This window comes from Crocodylus siamensis, chromosome 2 (genome assembly GCF_052110815.1).
Source record: "Crocodylus siamensis isolate JL-2025a chromosome 2, ASM5211081v1, whole genome shotgun sequence".
In the NCBI taxonomy this organism is placed as follows: domain Eukaryota; kingdom Metazoa; phylum Chordata; order Crocodylia; family Crocodylidae; genus Crocodylus; species Crocodylus siamensis.
This window is the reverse complement of record NC_143396.1, coordinates 132,811,516-132,824,450: the sequence shown is the minus strand read 5'-3', so window position 1 is coordinate 132,824,450 and position 12,935 is coordinate 132,811,516. Positions and strand designations below refer to the sequence as shown.

The 12,935-nt window shown below is 44.3% G+C and overlaps 1 protein-coding gene across 15 annotated transcripts in view; it reads left to right on the top strand.

Annotated features, from left to right (window-relative positions):
- ADGRL3 (adhesion G protein-coupled receptor L3) overlaps nt 1–12,935 on the top strand; it is an 875,465-nt gene that overhangs the window by 191,488 nt on the left and 671,042 nt on the right. The gene's annotated exons all lie outside the window — the stretch shown is intronic.

The following is a 12,935-nucleotide window of genomic DNA, read 5'->3' as shown; positions in this document are numbered from 1 at the left end:
CTTGAAGTGTGGCGCCCAGAACAGGATGCAGTACTCCAGTGCTGCATAGAGGAGGAGGATCACCTCTTTGGACCTGCTCGAGATGCATCCTGGATGCATGACAAGGTGCGGCTGGCCTTCCTAACTGCCTCTCCACACTGCCACCCATGTTAATCTTGGAGTCAGTGATGACCCCAAGATCCTTTTCCGCCTCCGTGCTGACAAGAGGGGAGTTCCCCAACCTTTAGGTACGGTGCCGGTTATTCCTCCCCAGGTGCATCACTTTGCACTTGTCTGTGTTGAATCCCATCCTATTCTCATCTGCCCACCCTTGTAACCTGTCTAGGTCTGATTGTAGCCTGTTGCATCCTTCCAGTGTGCCCACGTCCCCCCACATCTTAGTGTCATCAGCAAATATGAACAGGGTGCTTTTTACCCCCTCGTCCAAATCACTGATGAAGATGTTGAACAGTGCGGGCCCTGCAGAACCCCACTGCCCACGTCCTTCCAGGCTGAGAAGGACCCATTCGCTACCACCCTCTGGGTGCGGCCCTCCAGCCAGTTGGCGACCCATTTGACTGTGTGGGTGTCTACACCACAGCCCCCCAGTTTCTTAATGAGAACGGGGTGAGAGACAGTGTCAAAAGCCTTCTGGAAGTCCAGGAAGACTATATCCACTGCTACCCCTGCATCTAATGATCTGGTGATCTGATCGTAAAAGGCCACCAGGTTGGTCTGACAGGACCTGCCACTGATGAACCCATGTTGGTTGCCCCTAAGCATGTAGTCCCCTGATGGCCCCTCATGGATGCGTGCCAGCATAATTTTCTCGAACAGCTTGCCTAGGATCGAGGTAAGACTAACCAGCCTATAGTTTCCCGGGTCCTCCTTCCTGCCTTTTTTGAAGATGGGGACCAGGTTGGCCCTCTTCCAGTCCTCCGGTACCTCACCAGAGCACCACGAGTGCTCGTAAAGCTGTGCCAGGGGACTTGCAATGACCTCGGCCAGTTCCTTTAGAACTCTAGGGTGGAGATCACCCGGACCGGCTGACTTGAATACGTCCAACCCCTCCAGAAGCTCCCTAACTAAATCCTCGCCAACCCGTGGCCCAGGTGTGCCTCCCCCGGGACCCGAGGGGGCCCAGCAGGGAGGTGGCTGTTCTGGTCCTTACTTAGGAAGACGGAGGCAAAGAAATCATTAAACATGTTAGCTTTGCCGTCTGGTGTGACGACCAAGTTTCCCAACGCATCCTGCAAGGGCCCCAGACCTTCTTTTTACCCGCTATGTATTTAAAAAAGGACTTCTTATTGTCCTTAATCTGGGAAGCTAGTCCCAGTTCCATCTCTGCCTTGGCCTTCCTAACTACCCCCCTACATCCCCGAGCAACTACAGAATAGTCCTCCCTGGTGATGACCCCTTCTTTCCATTAGGTGGAAGCCTCCTTTTTAGCAAGGAGACATTCCCAGATGCTTTTGGTGAGCCACGGAGGCTTGTGTGCTCTCCTGCTCCCTTTGATCTTCATTGGGATTACCTTCCTTTGGGCTTGGAGGATCATCTCCTTAAGGAGCGACCACTCTCCTTGGACACCTGGCTCCCCTCCCCTCCAGGACCTCAGCACTTCTCCAACTATCATCCTTAGCTCATTGAAGTTTGCCCTCCTAAAATCTAGGGCTGCTGCCTTACTGCATGCCTTTGCCACCTTGTGCTGGATGGTGAATTCCAGCGGCGATGATCACTGTCGCCCAGGTGGTCAAGCACCCGCAGCCCCCTCACCAGGTCATCACCCGTGGCCAGCACTAGGTCCAACAAGGCGTCTCCCCTGGTGGGGTTGTGCACCTCCTGGGTTAGATGGAGGTTAGACGTTGTTGCTCTTTATCTTCAAGTCTAGATACTCCTGCTTCCTGAAGTTTGGGAAGCATGCTGTCTGTCCCCAGCAGGTGGTCCTGCATAGACTGCAAACTGCTGTGGTGTCCTAACTGGTAGTCTAGATGAGAACAAAGTAGGCCCTACTGCTCCATTATTTGCAAAGTGGAGGAGGCAGTAGAACCAACCTGAATCACTGGTCTGCACAGGCTGTGAGGCTCCATGCCTTTCTTCCCTGTGTGAAAAACAGAGAAGCCTTGATTGTTCCTCTTCTTCCTGAAAATCAGTGCCCACTCTTTGGCAGCTGAGCTCCATTTCTGCACCTCAGGGCTAAGTACAGACTGGCAAAAAGCCTGAGGCTGAATTGATTCAGTCTTTGCAGGTTAGTCTAACTGTGTGGATGGAACTGATAAGCAAGCAAACAGACATTCACTTTTGATTCTGGAAATGCAGCCACATGCCTGCAGTGGTCCAGGGCAGAACCTGGGAGGCACTAGAGCATGGCCCCCTGCTGTGTTTGAACCAGTTTTCAATTGCTTACACTGGTATATGTGTAATTTCTGTCACTAGCCCAGAGGGGCAAAGGAAAGCTGTTGGGAACTAGAGCAGCTACAGCAGGGACCTCCATGTTTCATGGCAGCAGCGAAGCCCTTCAGAGAGGTAGGGCTGTGTTTGCAATTACTGTTATAGGGGTATGGGTAAGTTGAATTATCTGGGGAGATGAAAGCAGGTGAATTTGAATGCCTTGAATTGGAACGGGGATGGAAACTAGGCCTGCGCGAGTAAGCAGCTATTCAATCCAGCTGCTTCAGATGCCAGGGATATGATCCACAGCTTCAGACCAGATTCCTGCTTTGATCTGGCCGAAGTGGCTCCTAAGTTTTGGAGCCGCCTTGGAGATCCAGCCATAGGGTGTAATGGGGAATCGATGAAATATCTATAACTTTGTTGTTTTCTGTCTCATTTGGATGAAATTTCAGGGATGGTAGCCTCTGCTGAGAGCATGAAGCCTGTGAAGTGTCAAGAAGATTGGTTCAGGGGTTTGGGGGAGCTTTACCCAAATTCTTGAAAGCAAATCTCATGTCATGTGTATGTGTTACACCACAAGGGCGTGAAAACTGCAGTGGTGGTGGTAGCCGATGCTGAGGCCACAAAGCCTGCCAAGTTTCAAGGAGATAAGTGCAGGGGTTTGGGGGAAACTGCACCTCAAGCTGCAGACAAGCAAAACTTGTGACATGGGTGACACTGTGTATATTAAGGCACACATATCTCCTTGACAGCTGGCAGGCTTTGTGGCCTGAGGAGGGGCCACCACCCCTTCATTTTTCAGCCCACTGTGCCTTAACACACACAGGGTCATCTGTGTCACAAATTTTGCCTGTCAGCAGCTTGAGGTGCAGTTCCCCCCAAACCCCTGCACCTATCACCTTGAAACTTGGCAGTCTTTGTGTCCTCAGCAGAGGCTACTGCCCCTACAGTTCTGACCCCACTGTAGCGTAACACATACACGTGATATGAGTTTTGCTTTCAAGAATTTGCAGTGCAGTTCCCCCTGAACCCCTTCACTGATCTTCTTGAAACTTGGCAGGCTTCATGCTCCCCGCAGAGGCTACCACCCCTGCACGATTCATCTAAATTAGACAAAAAAGAATGACGTTATAGATATTTAATTGATTCCCCATTATACCCTATGGCCAGATCTCCGAGGTGGCTCCGAAGCTTTTCTGAAGCGGTTCAGAAACTCTGAACCACTTTGGAAAGCCTAAAGAAGTTGCATTTCGATCCGGACATGCTGCTTCAGACACCAGCGCTTCTCTGGATCCGAAGTACAGTTTGAAGTCTCGCACAGCCCTAATGGAAACAGTTTGAAGTAATTTGCATTGGGGTCAGGAAGAAACTCGGTGCTCGCCCCCTCCCCCCCCCACACACACACTCCAGTCTTTAAATATTCTGGGCATTTATAATAGATATTTGTAACTCTCAGAGTTCCAAGTAGTGGCTTTGTGGCTTCCTTTTCTCCTCTAGCTCTTTTAGCTCTTTACTGCCCTGGCCCAGGAACTCAAATTTAGTGGACTGACACCCATATCTGTAACTGTGCATATAATTTGTCCTAGAATAGATTTAAACCTTGCAATAATGTACAATGTCTTCCTCAGGCTACACTAGCACTTGCATTTTCTTTAAAAAGATGCTAGTAGCAGTAGGAGTGTAAATTCACCAGTGACATTATAATCTGAAGTAGCCAATTGCCCATCAAGAATGATTGGGAGGGGGCGGGGCTAGGATGGAGTGCTGCCACCTACTGCCCCACGCTGCTGCTCTTCTGCCTCTTGCAGGGAGCGGGATGGGGGAGCTGAGTGTCCAGTCTCGGCACAGCTTCAGAATCATGGCAGTGCTTCCCCACACTTGGAGCACTCTGATTGGCTGTTTCCATCAGCCAATCAAAGTGCGAATAAAGTGTTACAGATGAACAGGCAGACAGGCAGACAGATTTAGGCTTTTATAATATTATAATCCTGCTTAGAACAGGTCAAAACAACAGGGTGACAAAAATATCAGTGGCAACTTGCATTGGGTCTGTGGTTCCTGAAGTAGTAAGAGTAATAATGTGAGGTGGGGGAAAGTTGTAAAGCAGTAGATAAGGCGCTGATGCCATTGCTTGCTGCTTGAATTTATTTTAATAGAATGCAATAGCACACTACCTGCAGTTGAAACTAAGTAATCTAAGGACACATGCTTCAGTCCCTTTATGCTTTCCATTATTCTGTACAGAGCTATATATGTGGAGAAAAGGCTTCAGTCATCTTTAGAATCTCATGCTGATCCTTGCAGTTATAGCTTGTAGTCTTTGATGATCAAGACAAGGGTTGGTCCTATCTCTCTTGCCAACATTGGAAGACCTCATGACTGAGAAACCCTTCAGCCTGACACTCTGATTGCTTGGCTGAGGCATTTTTCTCTGTGAGGAAAAAATAAGATGTCACCTGTGTTTGAAAGTATTTAGTCCCAAAAATGCATCTGGTAACATGGCACAATTTTCTAAAGAATCAAAATCCTGGCAAGCTGAAAAGCAGTTGTTGGAACAGATGCTCTAGGAGCTGTGAGATAAGGATGAGAATTAGTAGTAATATTCTTGTAGGGACATCGATTAATATTTTTCTGATTAGGAAGGTCTTGAAAATGTCTTGGGTGAAAGGTTTGTGACTGTGACTTGGGGCCTAGAATGGGAGGGGACTTTGGATCCTTATGGAAAAGAAAGTTTGCTTTGAAGCCATCTTTAACCTATATAAAAGTACAAGTGAAATAGATTGTGCTTCAGCTACCTCTGCTGCAAGAATTCTCACTTACTATTTTAGACACTATAAGTAAGGTTCTAAAATGTGGGAAAAAAAGAAATTTAACGAACACAAACCTGTTACTTGTTCATTATCTTTGATTGCCAGTGAAGTACAAAGAATACATCATATGCCAGAATATGTGCATGGCATTACAAGATGCTGCTAAATCAAGATGCAGTTTTCATTGTTTCCTAAGAAAGTTGTGATAAGCTTCAGATGCAGGTCAGCAGAAAATAAAAGGTCATGTTACTTCAACGTGAAGAGACCCCACATTTATTGCTTTTGTTCCTCAGATGTGGGTAGCTCATTTGTTAATCCTTCCAGCTAAAGACTCTCATCTCACTGGAAACAATGGTTCCTTTTTGAAGCATATGACAACAGCACTTTTTGCCTCAGGACTCGAAGCATCTTGCTTCTTCGCTCCTTGATTAGTCTGTCGTATCTTGTGACAGAAACATAAAGATGCATTTAGCCATATGTATTTTTAAAGTACACATTGTATAAAACATGAGAGGTGCTTTTAGCAAGGAGCTAACTTTCTAGGTGGAGGTGAATACCTTTGGCAAAGAATATATTGCAGTTCAAGGTAAAAGAGCGTAGTTGTGTAAAATCCTAAGTTCTTTTGACAGTCTAAGCTTCTTGCTAGTATATACTAAATGCTCTGTGCTGTTTATTGTGCCAAGAAGCTCTGTTTAAACATCAAAAACCCCAAACTTTTTTATGTCTGTAGACACAGATCATTTTAGTTGCAATAATGATCATTGTTCAGTCCCGCCGGTATCTCTGTTTGCCTAAGCAATGCAACGGAAATGGTGTGCGGCAGGAAGTCCCAGTTGGACAAATGCAATAAACTGCATTCTTTTCAAGATACTTAAGAGACTTTGGCAGGAGTCAGACTTATGCCACACACATGATCTTACTCTGAAGATGCTGTAGAAATGATTATATAAATATCCTTTAGAACAGTATTCAGGTGCCGTTTGTGAGTTTGAGAGAGAACAATCTAAAAGGTGGTCTGGATAAAAAGAGCCTGATACTATCAGGCTTAGGGAATTTATGGTGAATGCCATTATTCTTCTGCCGAATGATCTAGCACTGAAGGAGTCTCGTTGACTTCAGCAAGCTTTGGATCAGGCTCCATAAGAACACGGAATGAATTCTTCTGCCATTAAAGCATGCTTGTCAACTTCTCCAACAGCAAGTGTGGGTGATGTAATTTATGTGGTGTTGTCACTAGTTCAGCTGTCACCTCCCTTTTCTTTCCCACCCAAAGATTTAAGTCTGTTCTATATAGGTTCTTATACTGCCCTCATCAGCACAGTATCTGAGTGCCTTCCAACAGCATATTAAGGGACTCAACTAACATCTGTTGTTGAGATCTTTCTGGATTTTTTTTTTATTTGGGAGTCATGGAAGGAGGAATTTTGTTAACTATAACAAATGAATTTACCATGTAATCATAGATTAAAAGCATCCTGTGATGTATTTTAAAAATTAATAGTTTCCTGCATATTCTTTTTTCTTTCCCTGACTTTGTCATTTTCTCTTGCTATAATTGATGGACACTCCTGTTTATTGCAGAACCTCCTGAGTACCTGTTCTCCCTTAAAATGATGTCTGTGTTCAGTGTCTCTGTAGTAGGGACCCAGACTGGCCCTACATTTACTGGGGCAGTGAATGTCAGGGTGCCTGCCCCACGGTCTGCAGGATCCTGGACCATCCCGACAGCAGGTGGTAGACCTATGGGTAAACAGTGTCCTCCACGCTGCACACCTGCCTCTAGGTAGGGCCGGCAAATGGTAGGCAACATGTTACCCTCATGCCCACCCTCTGGGTTAAGCTGAGAGCTGGAAGCTGGGCTCCACTTGAGCAAGGATGAAAACAAGTGGCAAGTATGCCTGGTGCTGCTTAGAGCTCAGAGGACACAGATACAAGCAACAATGAGCCCCACAGTGCCTCAGCATCTGGTGGCAGCTGCAGGGCACGTGGGGGCATTCAGGGGTGCAAGCTAGCTCCAACTCAGACCTTCCCTTATAGGGCAGTGCCAACCTCAGAGAGAAGGAGGTGTTGACATAGGCACTGGGCCTCACTGCTTCCCTCCACTGGAGTCAAGGATGTCTTGTTGGAGACCAGCTTGATCCCGGCTTCCACAGCAGGAACCTGACTACCCTGCAGATGCTGGATGGCAGGTACCTGCAACAGCTTCATGAGGGTTCATAATACCTTTGTCTCCAAACTACCAACAGGGGTTGGCCCAATACAGGCCTGGCCTGTGAGTTAGGTTCATGACTTGGGGGCAAAACCCAAAGAGCCTTAGGCACCTGAGGAGAAAGTGGATGCCATTGCAAGGCCGAAGCTAGGCCCATAAGCAGACGACAAACATGACTATTTATGTTATATTGCTTTATTAATTTCTATGCGGTACGGACATTGTTGGTAGTAGACCCTTACCGATCACAGAGCTTGGCCAGCTTACATTGGTCCCAGACCACTTTGTTTTTCTTCTTACGTCAGACCTTTCCTCCCATCATGTGAAGACAGGTTCCTGGGAAGGCTATGTGCCTACTTTGATCATCACTGGAACACCTGGGTGGAAAAGGGTAGGGTGTATGGGAGGTGGAGACCCACAGAAGACACCTGGATGCAGACCTGTGCCCAGCTCAGTGAATCCCATATAGTCCTGATATCCTCTACATTAACATCAAATTGTGGCAGGCAGGATATAGAGTTAAGGGGGCGAAACATCCGTTGAGAGTGCAGCACCCGGGCCCCACCCCGATGTAACTCTTCGGCCTGGGTCCCACTACAATCTCTTTCCCTTCCCCAGTTTCTTCCTGATTATTTTTTCTCTCCCTTTGGACCTTACCACAATTTTCCCCATCCACTTCTCTTGAAGGAGTGCCCTTCTGGATTCTTCTCTTTGACAGAGGCTTTTATTTCTGTTCTCTCTTCCGACATGTCTTCTCCTTCCTCTAGCTGGCTGCAGTATAATCTGGATCGCCTTGGTTCAGAATGCACAGTGACAGATCAGTGTACAGATTCAGTGCCAGTTTATCTTCTCATCTACAGTAGTCTGTACCATTGTGTAGAATAAATGGTTAGCTTGGAAAAGGGAGAGAAACTAGGAATATCTGTAAGACTGGCAAAAGACAGTATGGTTAAACTGTAATGCCTTCTGGTTAAACCAAGATCAAAACAGGACTGGCAGAGTGTTTCACACATGTCATCCTTCCAAGCTGCATTGCTACTCCTTCATAACATTTCCTGTCATACACCACAGCCATTTGACTCTGGTGATGTATTGTGGTGGTAAATGTAGAGGAGACCATAGTGCATAATGGTAGATGTGGCCCCAATAAAAGAACAAAGGAGCATTAGGTATCCAAAGTGCAGCTCCCCTGGAGTAACCATGGCAGTTTGCTTCAAACAAACTGCCAATGCGTGGCATGATATCTCTAACTCTGCCAAAATTTAATGTTCTGATTGGTTTCAGTGCAATGAAATATTCTGATACAGGTCAAATCTATAAAAAATGAAAGACTTTCTGTAGGTTTTTCCTAATCTTTCTTTATTTTTAAAACTATTTTCTTTATTTATTTTGGGTACTTTTGATGAAAAGTTGAACACTTTTTGATAGGGAAAAGAATTCATTGATGATTTCTTCCTGCTTCCCCTATTTTATTAGAAATGTGTTGTGGAAAACCCCATTTTTGCCTAAACTCTCTATCCCAAGTGTGGTATCAATAGAAGTTGCTGTGTCTAGAACATCTGCAAAACTCAGGGTGTTTTGGGGTGCTTAACATTTCTGAAAACATGACTCTAAATTATTCTTAATTTTTTTTAAATTGCATCATCATCCAATTTTACTAGAAAGGGAAAAAAAAGATATTAATGAAATTTGAAAGATTTTTTTTTAATGTATCCCAGTCTGTTTCTAATTTCTGCTTCTTGGTTGTCGTGATAACTTATCATCTGGATTTGTGTAGCTGAAATTTGCATTTAAATTACATGTTTACTAATGGAAGTTTTTCTTTTCCATTGTTTTGGGCTGTCAAATATTTTGTTCTCTGGAATTTCCTATTCCTTAAACATCCCAAAGTTTGCTGAAAAGAGCTTTTCCATGCTTATTTCACATTTCAAAATGCAGTTGTGTTTATATGTGGAAAAGTGTGGCACCATGGTAGCCTGCAATGCAATATGTAATTTGTACTTGTTCACTTTGTTGTGTCTCTGTATAATTTATATGTGAAACATGAATTATGTTCAGATTTTAAGGAAGCTAAAATAAATTGGTTAGAGCTACATCCAATTATGTAATGAATTCTTCAGTGTAAAATTTACGGCAGGGATATTTCAACATGCAATGTTGATAAAAGATTTCTAAAAGATTTGTTGCATTACCCTTTTATAAAAATAAACCTTTGTCCTTTTTTGGCATAAAAGAACCATTTTGATTCAAACAATAAAATTGTTAAAAGCACACAGAACTATTTTTCCTTCTAGTTTAAATAGCAGTACATAGATCAAGGGAGTTGCAAAAAAAACCCCCCAAAAACCCTTTAATCAGCTGAGCAAAAGCTCTCTTTCTTTACCTCATAAAGAAGCTATAACTTGCTTTTTTGAGACATTGTCCTACTTCAATCTGATGGCCTTTATTTTGAGAAGGCATTGTCTGACCTTAAGGCTTGATTTGTGTAAACTGTCTGGTGAACCCTGACTTAACTTATAAAATGTGGCTAGCCACCAAGCTTTTATAACTAGGGGAAAATGGCCTCCAACACCACCTCAAATGCTCATAGTTTCAGCTATGTTTGTAGAATCGATTTATTTTAATAGATTTTTGTTTGCATTTCCTCCCAGGTGTTTCTTATGGGTTTTTTGACCTGTTGCTGGTCATTCATTTTTATGTTGATAATCAGCTAGTCTAGGAGTGGGACTGCAAAGACTGTCACACTGTTGACTTTGTTGGCAGGAACATTGTGTATGCCGTAGTGGGGAGTTCTCTGTTAAAACCAGTGCTGTAACACAGTCTAAGACATTTCAGGTGAACTGGTCTAGGGGGCAGGCTCAGGAGTACATTCCAGGACATTATAGGAGAATGTATAGATGTGCACCCATACTACTCAGTAATTTTGGTTACTGCACAGTAAATGTGCATGTGTGGACACACCCAGTATTACATTACTTTCTATAGCTTTCTAAACCCTTTTTTCTGGGTGTAGTACTAAATTTGAATCCCTCCCTTCATTTTACACAGACATTGTAAACTACACTGCCAGTACATTAAAGGAGGAGAGCAGCTGATAGTTGAAAAATCTCAGAACACTGCCAGCTGGTTTGTATTGTGTACAACTATGGCTAGGTATCCTAGGGCTCCATTAAGGGTATGTTTTTATTTTTTGTATTTCAGTGGCCTAAGAGGACTTTGATAGTTTTCTGCACTATCAAAGTTGTGTCTACATAACACAATGCAGTTCCACATAGCAATAACCAAGCCAGATCAGGTGCTAGGAACAGCATGGCCGCATTAGCATGATGCTTCACCTGGACTAATTTAGTCTGCTTCTCAGTATGGTATATACAATATTGCTTCCAGTACCTGTGCTAGAATTTGACACTGAATTGTACTGAGTAGGCAGGTCCAAGGTGATGTTTTTTTTTCTCTGTGTATTCAGACTTTTAAAACAGTGGATAGCTTGGTATTCTGCTGTCAGCCAATGGGCTCTTGAATCAGTGGCTCTAGTTCAGATACATTCCTGATGTTCCATGATCAATAAAACAAAAGATTACTCTTTTTAATACCAAACGGTTAATTCCATGGTCATAGATTAGGATTTTAAAAAATAAAAACAAAAACCAAAGCCTAATATTAGGTTTCTAAAAAAAATAAATAAATAAACTCTATTTTTTAAAAGTGCTGCCATGACTTCAGAAGGAGATGCAGCAATTTTAAGAAATCTGTCTCTTCACATGAAATTCCCAGAACCACTAAGTGATTTAGAGGCCTATGCCCCATCGACTTTCAGTGGGATTTATATTCCCAAATTGCTTAGGGGTGTGTGTGTGTGCGCACTCATCTCCCAAACATATATATATTGGGGGGAGGGGGGAGGGGGGTGCAGAGGGAAACTGCTATTTGTTTTAATTCCATCTGATGCTCTAAAGGTAGATTATTGGCCATGTACAAAGTGATGGGAATTTGCCATTGACTTGAGTTAGCCAGGGATTTTACTGTCTAGGATTAAAGGGGCCATGTGCTGTGATACTTTTGAAGGTCACAGAGTGAAGGAAAGCTTAGTATTTACAGAAGCAGCCTGAAGAATCCAGACAAAAAACCTCCTACATGGTATGAGGTCATCCCTCCTGACAGCATCAAAATGGTCTCACAGATAAGAAACTGGAAAGATCCACAGAAAGCCCAGGCGTGGGCTGGAGATGTATAGGATTATAACTGAGGCAACAAAGTCCAACAATTCTTTTGTGTGATACAGTATTTTTCTAGGCTGTTTTACTACTGGAAGTGCACAGCAAGTTATTGCTATTCTGGCCAGAAGTAACTTGCTCTTGGCAGAAATCCACACCATGGACTGGGATGAAAGCATGTAGGGACATCTGTAAACCTAGGCTGTTCAGGGGCAGCACCTTCCACTGGCAAGGTCTCCAAGATATTACTGATTAGAAGCACTCAGACCCTTTAATCTAAATGCTGTCGTATGTGCCACTGTGCTCCTATGGCAAGATGGATACCTGTAGTTTTAGACTCTTTTAATAGGGGTTTCTAATGAGAAGGCTTATTATAAATATTATTTATGTAACCTTATGTCAAGCTGTAGATCAGGGGTCTTGTTCTCCAAACGCTTACATACATGCATAGTATTTACTCATCTGAACGCTAACATACAGATACGTGATGTGTACATACTCCTCTCTGCAGGATGACAGCTATAGCTTTTGCAACCCTGTTTTAATAGATTATTTTTTGTCAAATTCAGTGATAGTGTTTTCCAGAAGATGATATATAATGAAAGGTTATACCTCCCTAAAAAAGATGTGGCTACCTGAAACAACATTTAGGTGGACTTCTGGCTGAAAGTGGTGAGTCCAGGGTTTTGGCCCCCTCCCCTAGGTACTGCTTATACCAGGGGTGGTCAATCCCTGGCCTGCAGGTCAGATCTAGTCACTCGAGCTGTGTCATCCAGCCCTTAAGTCAAAACCTGATGGTGGGGGAGTGACTATTGCTCTCTGCTAACAAACTTTTGGACCTCTGGGGAGCCCTGTGGGCTGGATAAAATATAGTACTGTAGCTAAATTGGACACACAGAGCATCACAGAACCCAGTCCCAGAGGACAGGGCCAGGCAGGGGCACAGGGATCCAACTTAGGTGTGCAGGAGCCGGCCGAGGCTGCACGGTGAATGATCGTGACATGTGAGGCCTGATCCAGCCTGTGGACCAGCCCTGTGCCACTCATATGGCCCATGAAGCCAAAAGGTAGGGCACTGCTGGCTTATACTTTCTACATTGAGGAAAACATATAAAAAAAAAATTGCCCTGGGAGTAGGACCAGATACTGGGACTACCCTCCATCAGTCAGGTAGTCTCCCTGATGATTGGCCTTCCTCTGAACCTATGAGACTATAATGTTTGCTCGTCCAGAGGCCCAGCTTTTACAGCAGTGGTGGAGGGTGGTTCCCCCCACCCCCTTTGCTATTCTGTAGCCTATTGGCTAGGGCAGTCTCATAGGAGACATGGGTTT